This window comes from Lutra lutra, chromosome 1 (genome assembly GCF_902655055.1).
Source record: "Lutra lutra chromosome 1, mLutLut1.2, whole genome shotgun sequence".
In the NCBI taxonomy this organism is placed as follows: Eukaryota; Metazoa; Chordata; class Mammalia; order Carnivora; family Mustelidae; genus Lutra; species Lutra lutra.
Window position 1 is genome coordinate 180066526 of NC_062278.1, and position 17909 is coordinate 180084434.

General features: G+C 37.3%; 1 pseudogene; it reads left to right on the top strand.

The window, feature by feature from the left end:
• The window catches only part of LOC125104823 (atlastin-1-like), a 118786-nt pseudogene extending 101118 nt beyond the window's left edge, over positions 1 to 17668 (top strand).
• Positions 17669 to 17909: the final 241 nt, after the last annotated feature.

Genomic DNA, 17909 nt, shown 5'->3' on the forward strand with positions numbered 1-17909 from the left:
TTTCCATCCTCTTCAAATCCTCTCAGAGATTTTTTTCATCAAGTAGAAAAGAAATAAAGAGAGGAAACAGAAAGGATTAAGCTAAAAAAAAATTTAGAGCCAACATAGTCTCATATTTGTCTGTGTGTATTTACTATATTTAAAAACAATAATGAGGTTCTTTCAAAGTGTTTCAAGGAATTCTCTATATGCTAAGATTAATGACTATCTAGGCAGGAGCGAGCATATTTGTTAACCAATAATGTGCTTTATTGTGTTATGAGTTTAAACATGGTGTTTAATTTTTTTTAATGACAACATTGTTTCAAGAATCACAATTAAAAAGCCCTTCAAAACACGACAAAGAATTCATTAGTCTAGTAGAGTATATTTTTGTATAATTGATGATAACTGTGTAATGATGTGGTAAGCTGGCAATTAGGCATAATTTGCTTATGCAAGTGAGTTTTAAAAAATGGGGATCAATATTCAATTTACACCTTTGTGAAAAGCAATTAGTTTAATTGATGGGGGAAAACCCTCAACAATGGCTAATTATTCCAAAATGACCTGAAACACTCATGTAAATTATTAGAATTAATTATACATGAATGATTAGATTCTATAAATCATTTCTAAAACCTTGAAGTTTCTACAGTTAGTCATTCACAAAATGTAGTAGAAAAGGTGATTTCATAATATAATGGATGCAATTTAGAGAATAATCATCAGGTTTTCCCTACAATGTCCTGTCATGAAGCCACCTCAAAACAGACAATAATGGAGATTGAGAAGTCAAGATGGCGGAGAAGTAGCAGGCTGAGACTACTTCGGGTAGCGGGAGATCAGCTAAATAGCTTATCTAAAGATTGCAAACACCTACAAATCCAACGGGAGATTGAAGAGAAGAAGAACAGCAATTCCAGAAACAGAAAATCAACCACTTTCTGCAAGGTAGGACTGGCGGAGAAGTGAATCCAAAGCGACGGGAAGATAGACCGCGGGGGGAGGGGCCGGTTCCCGGCGAGCGGCGGAGCAACGGAGCAAAATCAGGACTTTTAAAAGTCTGTTCCGCTGAGGGACATCGCTCCAGAGGCTTAACTGGAAGCCCAGGTGGGGTCAGCGCGGCCTCAGGTCCCGCAGGGTCGCAGAAGGATCGGGGGTGTCTGATGTCGCAGAGCTTACAGGTATTAGAACGGGGAAGCCGGCTGCAGAGACAGAGCCGAGGAGTGACTCTCAGCTCGGGGTTGCCTTGAACCGGTCGCAGGCTCGGTCAGCTCGGAGCGTGGCCGGAGGCCAGGGTGGCGGGAGTCATTGGACGCTGTTCTCTGAGGGCACACTGAGGAGTGGGGCCCCGGGCTCTCAGCTCCTCCGGGCCGGAGACCGGGAGGCCGCCATCTTTATTCCCGTCCTCCGGAAATCTACGGAAAGCGCTCAGGGAACAAAAGCTCCCGAAAGCGAACCCCAGCGGATTACTCAGCGCGGCCCCGGGTAAGGGCGGTGCAACTCCGCCTGGGGCAAAGACGCTTGAGAATCACTACAACAGGCCCCTCCCCAAGAAGATCAACGGGAAACCCAGCCAGGACCAAGTTCACCTACCAAGGAGAGCGGCGGAATTCCAGAGGAGAAGAAAGCAAAGCACGGAACTCATGGCTTTCTCCCCATGATTTTTTAGCCTTGCAGTTAATTTAATTTTTTTTTTCTTTTTCAATTTTTTTTTCTTTTTCTCTTCTTCTGCTGAATTTTTTTTAACTTTTACCATTTTCTTTTTTTAACGTTTTTTAAATAGTTTATCTAATATATATATTCTTTTCCTCTTTTTATATTTTTTCTTTATCGGCTTTCTTTTTTTTAATAATAGTTTCTTTTTTTTTTCTTTCTTTCTGAACCCCTTTTTATCCCCTTTCTCCCCCCTCACAATTCGGGATCTCTTCTGATTTGGCTAAAGCATATTTTCCTGGGGTTGTTGCCACCCTTTTAGTATTTTACTTGCTCCTTCATAAACTCTTATCTGGACAAAATGACAAGGCGGAAAAATTCACAACAAAAAAAAGAACAAGAGGCAGTACCAAAGGCTAGGGACCTAATCAATACAGACATTGGTAATATGTCAGATATAGAGTTCAGAATGACGATTCTCAAGGTTCTAGCCGGGCTTGAAAAAGGCATGGAAGATATTAAAGCAACCCTCTCAGGAGATATAAAAGCCCTTTCTGGAGAAATAAAAGAACTAAAATCTAACCAAGTTGAAATCAAAAAAGCTATTAATGAGGTGCAATAAAAAATGGAGGCTCTCACTGCTAGGATAAATGAGGCAGAAGAAAGAATTAGCGATATAGAAGACCAAATGACAGAGAATAAAGAAGCTGAGCAAAAGAGGGACAAACAGCTACTGGACCACGAGGGGAGAATTCGAGAGATAAGTGACACCATAAGATGAAACAACATTAGAATAATTGGGATTCCAGAAGAAGAGGAAACAGAGAGGGGAGCAGAAGGTATATTGGAGAGAATTATTGGAGAGAATTTCCCCAATATGGCAAAGGGAACAAGCATCAAAATCCAGGAGGTTCAGAGAACCCCCCTCAAAATCAATAAGAATAGGTCCACACCCCGTCACCTAATAGTAAAATTGACAAGTCTTAGTGACAAAGAAAAGATTCTGAAAGCAGCCCGGGAAAAGAAGTCTGTAACGTACGATGGTAAAAATATTAGATTGGCAGCAGACTTATCTACAGAGACCTGGCAGGCCAGAAAGAGCTGGCATGATATATTCAGAGTACTAAATGAGAAAAACATGCAGCCAAGAATACTATATCCAGCTAGGCTATCATTGAAAATAGAAGGAGAGATTAAAAGCTTCCAGGACAAACAAAAACTGAAAGAATTTGCAAATACCAAACCAGCTCTACAGGAAATATTGAAAGGGGTCCTCTAAGCAAAGAGAGACCCTAAAAGTAGTAGATCAGAAAGAAACAGAGACAATATACAATAACAGTCACCTTACAGGCAATACAATGGCACTAAATTCATATCTCTCAATACTTACCCTGAATGTTAATGGGCTAAATGCCCCAATCAAAAGACACAGGGTATCAGAATGGATAAAAAAACAAAACCCATCTATATGTTGCCTACAAGAAACTCATCTTAAACCCGAAGACACCTCCAGGTTTAAAGTGAGGGGGTGGAAAAGGATTTACCATGCTAATGGACATCAGAAGAAAGCAGGAGTGGCAATCCTTATATCAGATCAATTAGATTTTAAGCCAAAGACTATAATAAGAGATGAGGAAGGACACTATATCATACTCAAAGGAACTGTCCAACAAGTTGATCTAACAATTTTAAATATCTATGCCCCTAACGTGGGAGCAGCCAACTATATAAACCAATTAATAACAAAATCAAAGAAACACATCGACAATAATACAATAATAGTAGGGGATTTTAACACTCCCCTCACTGAAATGGACAGATCATCCAAGCAAAAGATCAACAAGGAAATCAAGGCCTTAAATGACACACTGGACCAGATGGACATCACAGATATATTCAGAACATTTCATCCCAAAGCAACAGAATACACATTCTTCTCTAGTGCACATGGAACATTCTCCAGAATAGATCACATTCTTGGTCCTAAATCAAGTCTCAACCGGTATCAAAAGATTGGGATCATTCCCTGCATATTTTCAGACCACAACGCTCTAAAGCTAGAACTCAATCGCAAGAGGAAATTTGGAAAGAACCCAAATACATGGAGACTAAACAGCATCCTTCTAAAGAATGAATGGGTCAACCAGGAAATCAAAGAAGAATTGAAAAAATTTATGGAAACAAATGATAATGAAAACACAACGGTTCAGAATTTGTGGGACACAACAAAGGCAATCCTGAGAGGAAAATATATAGCGGTACAAGCCTTTCTCAAGAAACAAGAAAGGTCTCAGGTACACAACCTAACCCTACACCTAAAGGAGCTGGAGAAAGAACAAGAAAGAAACCCTAAACACAGCAGGAGAAGAGAAATCATAAAGATCAGAGCAGAAATCAATGAAATAGAAACCGAAAAAAACAATAGAACAAATCAACGAAACTAGGAGCTGGTTCTTTGAAAGAATTAATAAGATTGATAAACCCCTGGCCAGACTTATCAAAAAGAAAAGAGAGAGGACCCAAATAAATAAAATCATGAATGAAAGAGGAGAGATCACAACGAACACCAAAGAAATACAGACAATTATAAGAACATACTATGAGCAACTCTACGCCAACAAATTTGACAATCTGGAAGAAATGGATGCATTCCTAGAGACATATAAACTACCACAACTGAACCAGGAAGAAATAGAAAGCCTGAACAGACCCATAACCAGTAAGGAGATTGAAACAGTCATCAAAAATCTCCAAACAAACAAAAGCCCAGAGCCAGACGGCTTCGCGGGGGAATTCTACCAAACATTTAAAGAAGAACTAATTCCTATTCTCCTGAAACTGTTCCAAAAAATAGAAATAGAAGGAAAACTTCCAAACTCCTTTTGTGAGGCCAGCATCACCTTGATCCCAAAACCAGACAAGGATCCCAACAAAAAAGAGAACTACAGACCAATATCCTTGATGAACACAGATGCAAAAATTCTCGCCAAAATACTAGCCAATAGGATTCAACAGTACATTAAAAGGATTATTCACCACGACCAAGCAGGATTTATTCCAGGGCTGCAAGGCTGGTTCAACATCCGCAAATCAATCAATGTGATACAACACATTAATAAAAGAAAGAACAAGAACCATATGATACTCTCCATAGATGCTGAAAAAGCATTTGACAAAGTACAGCATCCCTTCCTGATCAAAACTCTTCAAAGTGTAGGGATAGACGGCACATACCTCAATATTATCAAAGCCATCTATGAAAAACCCACCGCAAATATCATTCTCAATGGAGAAAAACTGAAAGCTTTTCCGCTAAGGTCAGGAACACGGCAGGGATGTCCATTATCACCACTGCTATTCAACATAGTACTAGAAGTCCTAGCCTCAGCAATCAGACAACAAAAGGAAATTAAAGGCATCCAAATCGGCAAAGAAGAAGTCAAACTATCACTCTTCGCAGATGATATGATACTCTATGTGGAAAACCCAAAAGACTCCACTCCAAAACTGCTAGAACTTGTACAGGAATTCAGTAAAGTGTCAGGATATAAAATCAATGCACAGAAATCAGTTGCATTTCTCTACACCAACAACAAGACAGAAGAAAGAGAAATTAAGGAGTCCATCCCATTTACAATTGCACCCAAAACTATCAGATACCTAGGAATAAACCTAACCAAAGAGACTAAGAATCTATACTCAGAAAACTATAAAGTACTCATGAAAGAAATTGAGGAAGACACAAAGAAATGGAAAAATGTTCCATGCTCCTGGATTGGAAGAATAAATATTGTGAAAATGTCTATGCTACCTAAAGCAATCTACACATTTAATGCAATTCCTATCAAAGTACCATCCATTTTTTTCAAAGAAATGGAACAAATAATCCTAAAATTTATATGGAACCAGAAAAGACCTCAAATAGCCAAAGGAATATTGAAAAAGAAAGCCAAAGTTGGTGGCATCACAATTCCGGACTTCAAGCTCTATTACAAAGCTGTCATCATCAAGACAGCATGGTACTGGCACAAAAACAGACACATAGATCAATGGAACAGAATAGAGAGCCCAGAAATGGACCCTCAACTCTATGGTCAACTCATCTTCGACAAAGCAGGAAAGAATGTCCAATGGAAAAAAGACAGCCTCTTCAATAAATGGTGTTGGGAAGATTGGACAGCCACATGCAGAAAAATGAAATTGGATCATTTCCTTACACCACACATGAAAATACACTCAAAATGGATGAAGGATCTCAATGTGAGAAAGGAATCCATCAAAATCCTTGAGGAGAACACAGGCAGCAACCTCTTCGACGTCAGCCGCAGCAACATCTTCCTAGGAACATCACCAAAGGCAAGGGAAGCAAGGGCAAAAATGAACTTTTGGGATTTTATCAAGATCAAAAGCTTTTGCACAGCAAAGGAAACAGTCAACAAAACCAAAAGACAACTGACAGAATGGGAGAAGATATTTGCAAATGACATATCAGATAAAGGGCTAGTGTCCAAAATCTATAAAGAACTTAGCAAACTCAACACCCAAAGAACAAATAATCCAATCAACAAATGGGCAGAGGACATGAACAGACATTTCTGCAAAGAAGACATCCAGATGACCAACAGACACATGAAAAAGTGCTCCATATCACTGGGCATCAGGGAAATACAAATCAAAACCACCATGAGATATCACCTCACACCAGTCAGAATGGCTAAAATGAACAAGTCAGGAAATGACAGATGCTGGCTAGGATGTTGAGAAAGGGGAACCCTCCTACACTGTTGGTGGGAATGCAAGCTGGTGCAACCACTCTGGAAAACAGCATGGAGGTTCCTCAAAATGTTGAAAATAGAACTATCCTATGACCCTGCAATTGCACTGCTGGGTATTTACCCTAAAGATACAAACGTAGTGATCCGAAGGGGCACGTGCACCCGAATGTTTATAGCAGCAATGTCTACAATAGCCAAACTATGGAAAGAACCTAGATGTCCATCTACAGATGAATGGATAAAGAAGATGTGGTATATATACACAATGGAATACTATGCAGCCATCAAAAGAAATGAAATCTTGCCATTTGTGACGATGTGGATGGAACTAGAGGATATCATGCTTAGCGAAATAAGTCAATCGGAGAAAGACAACTATCATATGATCTCCCTGATATGAGGGAGAGGAGATGCAACATGGGGGGTTGAGGGGGTAGGAGAAGAGTAAATGAAACTAGATGGGATTGGGAGGGAGACAAACCATAAGTGACTCTTAATCTCACTAAACAAACTGAGGGTTGATGGGGGGAGGGGGTTGGGAGAGGGGGTGGGTTATGGATATTGGGGAGGGTATGTGCTATGGTGAGTGTTGTGAAGTGTGTAAACCTGGCGATTCGCAAACCTGTACCCCTGGGGATAAAAATATATGTTTATAAAGCTGTAAAAAAAAAAAAAAAAAAAAAAAGAAAGGATGAATACCCAAGTTTTGTAGCAACACGGACGGGACTGGAAGAGATTATGCTGAGTGAAATAAGTCAAGCAGAGAGAGTCAATTATCATATGGTTTCACTTATTTGTGGAGCATAACAAATAGCATGGAGGACAAGGGGAGATGGAGAGGAGAAGGGAGTTGAGGGAAATTGGAAGGGGAGGTGAACCATGAGAGACTATGGACTCTGAAAAACGATCTGAGAATTTTGAAGGGGTGGGGGGTGGGAGGTTGGGGGCACCAGGTGGTGGGTATTGTAGAGGGTACAGATTGCATGGAGCACTGGGTGTGGTGTAAAAATAATGAATACTGTTATGCTGAAAAAATAAAAAAAATAAAAAAAAAAAAACAGACAATAATGGATATAAACAAAACAGGTGCCACTATTTCTCACTCAGGTGTAATAGTTCAACAAAGAAACACTTACCAATAAAACACCATTTTGTATAATTATTATTTCTCTCTCAAGTCCTACTGAGTGTCTACATGAATTCCTGAGATACCTGTAACATTTTATATTCTTTTCAAGGGTACAACTCAACTTGATTCACTTATCATCAGCCCTGGTTTTTGTTTATGAAATAGATGAAGATTTACTCTTATTCTGCATTCTGTTCTTCACATAACCTTTCCATTCTCATCATTTCTATGAAAGAAGCAGAGCTTCATGAATATCAGAAAATAACACATTTTCTATCCATCTGAAATTCGATTTTAATTTAGGAACTGAGTCTAATTATGAGTATGTCAATCTATTATTGGAATACCTATAAATTCACTGCTTGCCTTTATTGAACTCCAAGTGGCATGAATGAATTTAAATTCAGCGCAATGTCACAAACAACAGTGACTACTTGGGTCTGATTTCATTCTTCAGCGTCAAGTTATAAAATTGAAGTCCTGTTGAATGGAGAAGTTTGTTTCGGGTTAAGGTGTTTCTAGCTTACAAAGGTAGAATTTTTTAGGAAGGAAAACACACACACATATGGAAGATGGGTGACGCTTAATTAGGCTGCCTATTTCAGTAGACATTCCATGTTTTAGAATATATAGACTTCAATACTTTTCCCTAACGACAGTAAATAAATCCCATCACACAATAGTTAGTTTTCTTTTAAGCTTGGCTGAACTATGCCACTTGAGTTCATTCTAAGATAGACTTAGATGTTTTCACTGTTTTTAATTTTTATTCATTACTCTATCCCCAACTCATCAATGGCCTCGATAAAACCTTGTTTTTAAATTTTCAATTCTAGTCTTCATCTTTGCCTTCAACATCACAGCTTTATACTTACGTAAGTTGAACTATGGAGCTGCACAGTGGCATAATACTTATTAGCATGCTATAAGGACTCTGCACACATTCTCACAAATTATAGAAAGGCATTAAGCATGAATCTCGAAATGCCCAAGTGCATTTTATAATGGCTCTGATAACACTCTGAACTATATTACACTTTTGTTTTGAACAGGAGCCCCTCAGAGAGGAGGTAAAAAGTTATCTGCTGTCAAAAAGCCTTGATGTGTTTCCAGTCATGGAAGTTTCACACTTGAGAACTGAACACAGCTTTGAATAGAATATTCTAACCTTCTCTAGAGAATGAACAAGTATGAACACAAATAATAGAAACTGTTGGGCTCTAAGCTCTGCCACTGGCTCCTGATCATTGTAGGCCTTTTCATAGCTGGTTATTGAACCTATAAAACTTTTAGTTATCAACCTTGTGATTCACCAGGGACATGTAATCTGGACCTTGGAGGGTAACCAGGGGTGAAAGTTTCTTACCTAACCATTGCAATGAGAATTTCAAATTTGTGATCACCTTTCTCAATTTGAAGTATAAGTCATTAGGTTTGAAGTAAGCCCTTTTGTGGCTTATTATAGGTTTATATTTTTGTATAAACTACAACTATATGACATGAGTACAACAATGTATGTATATGCTGTTGAGTCATAAATGGAAAAAGAAAATGAGACCTAGAATGAGAAAATGACTTTCTTGGGTTACAGAGAACATTGACCCTAGAACTAGTATTAATCTACAATATTTTTTTTCTGGGTGGGAATGTTCTCTATTCGACTGGGCTGCACACCTAAAGAGTTGGTATGATTTGCTCACCTCAGCAAGCAGAAGTCCACAACTAATGTTCCTGCATCAATCCCAGGTCCCCAGTATATAGCTTACACACAATATATTGAACCTCACCAAATGTTAGGACAACTGACTTCAGAATTTTAAGTCTTAGAATTTATGAAACAGGAGAGATTTTAGAGAATACCTAAACAATCTTAGTTGTGTATCAAAATCCCCTGGGAAGATATAAATACTTACACCTGGGTTCCAGCTACAGCTAGTTTGATAACTAATTTTGAGGTTGGGCACTGAGATTTTTAAAATTTCTCTACAATATTCTTCTGTATAGCCAAGGTTGAAACCAATGATCTAGAGGTAATATTGATATAAATTTATATACCTATAGGGGGCTAAAATTTACTTCCATGGGAAGTTGGGCAGTTATGAGAAAAATAACAAAGTCTCTTAGACCACTGGTTAGTTTTTCCATTCTTGACTGAACAATGGGTAAGAAATAACTGCCACTTATACTTTGTGTGGGAGGTCACAAGAAGTATCAAGGATTATGCTTAAGTAGAGAATGCATGACCATGTAAAGGGGCAAATGCTCTTATGCTGCAGCTGAATTTGGGCCTAGAGTTTCAGGATCTACTGATTTTGTCAATAGTATAAAATTTATTTTTTTAATTTAAAACTATTTCATGTTTTAAAAGTTGGCATAATTAAAATTAAAACAGGAGAGCTTTATGGTCAGAGTTTGGAAGGAAAACAAAGGAAATGAGCATCTGCTCCAGTCTGTTCTTTTTTTTAAACCGCAGGGTTGGGGTGGAAGTCCAGGTTCCATGTATGGTCTCCACAGATTCTGCAGTGGGAGAAGGGAGCTCATTACTGACTGACATGGATGAGAGATTCAGTTTCCTACTTTGCCTTCTCTGACACCACCCTGGTGGGAGGTTAGAACACCTCATTACTACCTAGTAAATGTGGTCTAGGCTCCTCATTTGGCTGTTGCTGGTGGAGTGGGACTATAGTCTTTTCAGGGGTGTTTGGCTGGAGTAAAGCAGTATTATCCAAAAGTTTTCCTTCTTGTGAGACTCTCCTTTTTTCACTTTTGTCTAGAGAGAGCAGGCTTTTGTTGAGCCATTTTTGTCTTCACTCATTGACCTTCCTGGATTGCTGAGTCTTTACTTCTAAGTCTGGGCTGTGAGACTCAAAAAGAAAACCCAAGGAATTCACCATCATGTTCTCTCTTAGTCCCAAGATCTTTAGCCAGTACACCTTCTTCCCTTCAAAGTCTTATATTCATTTTGTATAAAATGTCCAGGGTTTTGGGTTTACTTAACAGGGAGTAAAGGTGGGAAAGCATGTCGATTCCATTTTTCTGGAAATGAAAGTCTGTTACAATATGATTTTCAAAAGAAGATTCTACAATATCATTTAGCAACTCTTGTAATGTCTACTAGCTCTGTTAATAAAAATACCTTTCTTCATAAACAAGTTGGATTTTTTTTCCATTAATAAATATATTATCATCTTCGGCTAGTGGATAGCACCTGGGACTTATAAAATGTAATCCTTTTCAGTGCTTTGCTTTCAGTTCTATAGTATGAATCTAGGAACGTCACCTCACTACTATAGTCCCTGAGAAATTTAGTATATACCAGCTTGTGTTTACAAAGCACATGGACAGCATTAGCCTGGCTAATTAGCACTGACTGCACTGAGTTGGATTACATGAAAAGCTCTGCATTTCTATGACATTCTCACCATTTCCCTTCCATTGACATCTAAAATTTCACACAGCAAATAATCCGGATGAGAATCAATCGAGCAAGTAAAATATAAATTAAGGTCTAATCATTGAATTCAAACCCTAGAAAAGCTGGCAAATGCAACATGTCACTAGTATTTATAAAGCTATAAAAATTATGCACTATTGTGTGTGTGCATGTAACAATCTCATAAAACTTTTATAATCATTATTGTAAAATGCATTTTCAAATCAATAAAATAGATTAGATACAAAATTATTTTCAAATCCCAAGATCAGCATATTGTGCCTTACTTATGGTCACTGTACGACATTAATAGGGTAAGCTTCTGATTATGCCACTGTCTAAAATTGTGCACGTAGTGTACCCAAAACATGACCCGACTCAAAAGAAGGGATCAATAAATGCCTGTTGATTGAATGCTGAATGAATTAAACATGTACTATTACCCCACCTCCAAGGTTCTCATTCTGGTACTTAGGAACTGTCTCCAAAATGTCCCCAACTTTCTAGAAGAGTACTTCTCAGATTCTCATAACTATAACAGCTGACAAATGCTTTTGAATGCCCAATATACATGCATATATACTACTTAACTTACAGAATTCCCATTTTACTGTCCTGTCTCGATTTAATATCACTGTGGGTACGTCAGTTCCTTAAGAAGATACATTCCTCACATGTGATTTGACTTTCCTCTGATCTTATATTTTATGAGCCTATGGATCAACATCTGTACTCATCAGTTTTACATTACCATGCAGACTGTCAAGATTATTTCATTCAGCCATCCCCATGTGTCAGTGTGGGTCAAGAAGTATACTATTGCAGAAGACTACCAAATTTTTTTTTATTAAATCTACAACTTCCATGTCAGGGGGCAGCAGGACCAAATCTCTCATGATATGTAAATACACAATAATCAAGAACCTCCTGATATTGCAAGGGCACAAAGGATTTAAACAAACAAACAAACAAAAAACCCAAGCACAATCCCATCTTAAGAAAATCAATGATAACCTAACACTAAGCAAGTTAAAATGGTATTCTTCAGCTTCATGAGGTAACTCCACTTACAAAAACACACAAAAGGGTCTATCATAAATATTTAAAGGATTGTCTTGTGCAAGAGGAAAGAGACTCAGGTTAAATGTTAACAAGGGAAGAGTTTATGTCAATATTTAGAAACTCAGATGGACAGACTGAGTGTCCATACGAGAAATAGCTGACCAAGTTGATTTGCTGTAGAAAGCATTCTCTCAGAAGATCATGAGTTCTACCACTCAAGTTACTTACGTTCAGAGGAGGCATCAAATTCTGGAGTAAAAATGACTCAATTCAAAGGGAAAAAACTCTCAACAGGAATTGACATGGTTAGGGTAAAATTCCTCCTAACACAAGCATTCTAGGGTTCTATCAAGGATGAGCTCAGACTGTACTGTTTGCCTGCAAACTCTCACAGAAAGAAAGAAACTAAGAAAAAAAAAAGTCAAAGCATAAATAACTGAAAATAGATGCTAACATAGAAGTAACACCTATTCTACAACTAATTGCTGGTGTGATTTCCTCTAATTGCATGGCTGTGAATGTGTATTTTCTTTTTAAATCTTCTGCCAAGATGGCTAAATCCAAGCATAGTTTACAGCAGCTCTAATAGGGGATATATTTTGGAGTACAATTTGTTGAGCTCCCATCACAATACCTGTCATTATTCTATTTCATCTGATCGACTTCAGTAGCATTCTCAGGTGATAGTTTCCAGATTAATTAGTGGATTGTTCACAGAGAGGAAAGTAAACACTTTTCTCTTAATGTAATGCATTAAAGAATTAACTTTATGTCTGCCCATTTTATAGAAGTGGTATTTCTAAGCCCTGTTAAAATTGTTTTATAGGCTTCCTAAATGCTGTAACACATTAGGGGGTAATCACATTAGTTGTTGCCTGCTGAGTCTGGCAAGACTTGGTCAGTAGTTTAAAGGAACTGTTCCAATAATACAGTCAGCTCACTAGTAGCTGGGTGATTCTAATTGAAATAACTGGACTGCAACATTAGTCCAAATAAGCACTTCACTCCCATTTATGCTTCATTTGAAACCAAGATTAAGAAGATGTCACTTAAAAAAAGATCTTCATTATAATATTGTCCTCAAAGGTCACAGTAGTGGGACTATATTATTGGTGAAACCTCATACTGATACACACTTTTAAATCATTTGTCTGTTAGTTTTGATTACAAGTACCAATTAGCTACTTAATCAAATCACAGAAATCTCTATGATATAATAAATCTCAATATATTCATTTCAACTGACCACTGTTAGATGAGGATGAAGCAGACTTTATGTTTATATCCTTAACAAAACCCACTCAATGTTGATGGAGATCATCCTTTAATAACTGCTCCAAGATTCCCCTGCCCCACCATCCCTGATCCCCACCCCTTGCTTCCAGACCCTCATGGAATCATCTTTCACACTATACCAGGGTTGGTCTGTGTAATTATAAAATATAGCATAGGTGATAGTATGTCATTTTTAAAATTAGGTTGAGTTCCCTCTCTTGGATCATTCTTCCTGAGGGAAGCCAGCTGCCATGTTGTGAGGATACTTTGAGACTACTGAGAGGGATATATGGCAAGGAAGTCAGTTATCCAAATGCAGCAAACTAATAAATGTTTGCTGTTTCAAGCTCCTAAATTTATGATCATTTTTTATGCAGTAACAGGTAACTAAATTTCAGCACTTAAGAAATGGGATGTTACAGTAACAATTCTAGAATAGGAGAATGATTTTGGAACTGAGGAGAATGTTGGTAAAAGCTTAAAGTGCCTGGAACACAAGGACTTGAAGGAAGTTGAAGAAAATGTTATAGAAAAATCGAGCTTACCAATATGGTTGCCTATAGTAGTGTATAAGACAAAAAATGTGCTAAAAGAACAGGCTGATTTTGCCTAAAGATTTTCCATACAAAGTATTAAAAGTGTCCTTTGGTTTCTCCTTGCTGTATATGAGAAAATATAATGATAAAATAAACTAAAAAGAAAAATTTTTAAATGAAAAGAGGTCATTATCATCGCTAATAATACTGTATTAATAAATATGGAATGAATAGAGATAAGACAATTTCAATAAAATACTCAAAATATATAGGTTTTGAACAGATTAACACATAGTAAATTGAAATTATAGTTAAAAACATATTTTTGGTTGCAGGATTCCGCTCCACCCTACATTAAAAAATAATACTATTAGGGGTGCCTGGTGGCTCAGTTGGTTAAGCATCCAACTCGATTTCAGCTCAGGTCAGGATCTCAGGGTAATGAGATCAAGTCCCACATCAGGCTCCTTGCTGGGTATGGAACCTGCTTAAGATTCTCTCTCTCCCTCTTCCTCTGCCCCTCTCCTATCTTGCTAAAGAAAAAAAATAATAATAATTCCAAATAGATTTACAGGTGAAAATTATCAAACTACCCAGGATAACTTATGCTTATTCCTCCCAGGACTACTATAATGAAATACCACAAAATAGGTGGCTCAAAACAAGAGAAATTTATCCTTTCCAAGTACTAAAGCTAAAAGGCCAACATCAAGATGTTGACAAGGCCATGATCCTCTTCTAGCTACCAGAAGATTATTTTTTTTCTTAACAAACCTTATATTTAGAGCAGTTTTAGATTCATAGCAAAACTGAGTGGAAGGTACAGAGATTTCTTATAAACTCCCAGCCCCCGAACATGTAAAGCCACCCCCATTATCAGCACCCCCACCAGAGAGGTGCATTTATTACAACTGATGAACCTACATTCATACATCATTATCAACCAAAGTCCAGAGTTTACATTAGGGTTCACTTCCGATTTGGGGCATTCTACGGGCTCAGACAAATACACGTGACATGTATCTACCATTATTATATTATATTATATTATATTATATTATATTATATTATATTATACAGAGTAGTTTCAGTGAAGTTTTAATAATCTTTGTCTATTTATCCTTCCCTCTTCCCTAACCCCTGGCTACCACTGATCATTTTACTGCCTCCATAGTTTTGCCTTACCCAGAAAGTCATACAGTTAGTATCACACAGTAAGTAGCCCTTTCAGGTTGGTTTCTTTTATGTAGTAATATGCATTTAACTTTCTTCCATGTCTTTTTATGGCTTGATAGCTCATTTTTTTTAGTGCTGAATAATATTCTATTGTCTTGACGTACCTAGGTTATTTATCCATTCACCTACAAGGTTGCTTACCAGTTTGGCAATTATGAATAGAAAAGCTATAAACAACCACACACAGGTTTTTGTATGGATATACATTTTCAACCTCTTTTGGCAAATACCAACTAGGAGGACTGCTGGGTCATATGGTAGCAATATGTTTAGTTTTGTATGAAACCACCAAATTGTCTTCCATAGTAGCTGTATCATTTTGCATTCCCAACAATGATGAATCTGAGTTCCTATTACTTCATAACCTTGCCAGTGTTTGGTATAGTCCATGTTCTGGATTTTGGCCATTCTAATATGTGTGTAGTGGTATCTCATTGTTGTTTTATCGTGCATTTCTTAATGATAATGTGGACATCTTTTCTTATACTTATTTGCCATCTATATATCTCTTTTGGTGAGAGACCTTTTAATATCTGTGGCACATTTTTATATCAAGTTGTTTATTTTCTTATTGTTGAGTTTCAAGAGTTTTTGTGTATTATGGATAATGATTCTTTATTAGACATACCCTTTGGAAATATTTCTCCCCAGTCTGTAATGTGTTTTGTAACTCTCTTGACAATGTATTTTGCAGAGCAGAATTTTTTAATTTCATTGAATTTCAGTTTATCAATTTTTCCCTTCATGAATTGTGCTTTTATTCTTGTGTTTAAAAAATCATTATCTAACTCAAGGTCATCTACATTTTCTTATATGTTATCTTCTAGGATTTTTATGGTTCTGTATTTTATACTTAGCTCTTTAATCCATTTTTAATTAATTCTTATGAAAAGTCCTGCCTTTTCCAGTGGCTCCTCCTCTTCTGAGATCCTTTCATATGTTTGTTTGTTTATTTCCTGAAAATCCATCTGAGCTGTTTCAGTCCTTAGAATTCTTGGCCATGGTGGTATGAAGACTGGTGGTAGTGAAGTTCTATCACTGTAGGACCAGACCGAGTCCCTACTGTTGCAAATGGCCATTCCTCTGAGATAGATAGAGATCACACTAAATCAAGTGCTTCCCTTAGAAGCTTTCAGGGTCAAGGAGATCAGTGCTGCATCTGTTGCTGGAGCATTTATCAAAGGAAAATTATTTCTGAAAGAGTTCATGTTAAAAATACATGTACAACCAGGAATCAGTTGATTGAATTGGACATGATAGGGATCACTAACTAGTTTTTCATAGAGAGATCTCAATGAGAGAACACAATTTAGACATGCAGTTATCTTCCTTTTCAATAAGTCTGTGGTGTTATTGATGGACACTCAGGGAACATTTGACAGTCAGTTTGAGAGATTCAGCTACAATATTTGTCCTTGGCAAAATGATAAGCTTAATATAGATATATGACCTATATATCCCTATCCCAAAATGTCCAAGAGGATGATGATCAGAATCTTCAGCTCTTTGCTGAGTATGGCTAGCTGGCAGGAGGAAAATATTCCTAAAGCCATTTCAAAGCCTGACATTTTTTCATTGAGAACTGAAGTTACCCAAATGAATTTGGGGAAGCTGATGGTGGCACCAAATTTTTGGGAAACTTCCTAAAGTTTTCAGAGAACCAACAAAAGGAACTAGAGAATGTTTGAAAAAAATACATCTAATTCCTATTTCACCAAAATATACTGTTTTCTGCTACCTCATGATGGCTTAAAAGGAGCTACCCTTCTGTATTTTGATGGAAAATTTAAAGAAATAGATGATGAATTCACCAAAACTTGAAAATACTGATTCCTTGGATTCCTTAGTCCTGAGAGCCTAGATAATAAAAAGATCAGAGAATAAAATCACTTGTCAAGGTCTGGTGGACTACTCCAAGACATATTAAAAATCTGTCAAGGTGAAGAATTACCATATCCCCAATCCATGCGCAGGCCACAGCAAAGGGTAACAATTTGGTGGTCATAACAACTGTTCAAGACACATGTAGCAAAAAGATGAAAAATATCTGTGGTTGTAACAAACCACTTTTAGTCCCAAATGAATTGGAGGCCAAATACCTGAAGCTTAAGGAAGACTTTGTAAAGCTATTCTGTGGGGTGACAGAGATGCATGGGTAAAAATTTGGCTAGTGTTATCAGCAGCAGTTGGGAAGTAAAAGAGATGTACAAACAGTACCTCTAGTATATTAAGCACAATAATGCAAAAATATCTTCCATGCAACTTATAGCCCTGCCACACTGTTTTTTGTAATCTTAACCACATAAGTGATTGTTGGTAATAACCAGAATCATTGGTTTGGACATTATAGCTCAACTATACAATATGATAATAGAATTGACGCATATCACCCTGTACTCCTGGGCACATGTTTGGCAGTCTGGAGAACAGGATGCTGTAATAGCTCATACAGGTACTGCTTTGTGAGACTCAGCCTTTATACAAGCTTTATAGTACAGCAGCAACCCACAAAAATCTGTATCATCAAGTTTTTCCTGCTCTAAAGTCAGATTCTGCCAAACTATCAGAAAGGAAGAAAATGTAATCCAATTTCAAAAAAAAAACAGATGTGTAATCAATTTTCGATTAAACATTGACTTTATGTCTCTATGCAAGCATTCAAAGTGCTTTCACCAGAACAGAGTAAAACACTGAAGACTGAAAAATGGTTTAATTATTTTACTTCAGTGTTTGATAAGCAGGTTTATGTATATATAGTTAAATCATTTTGTTAGTATGTAGCTTCCTGATTTTGTGTTCAAATACGCTGTCATATTTGTCTGGTT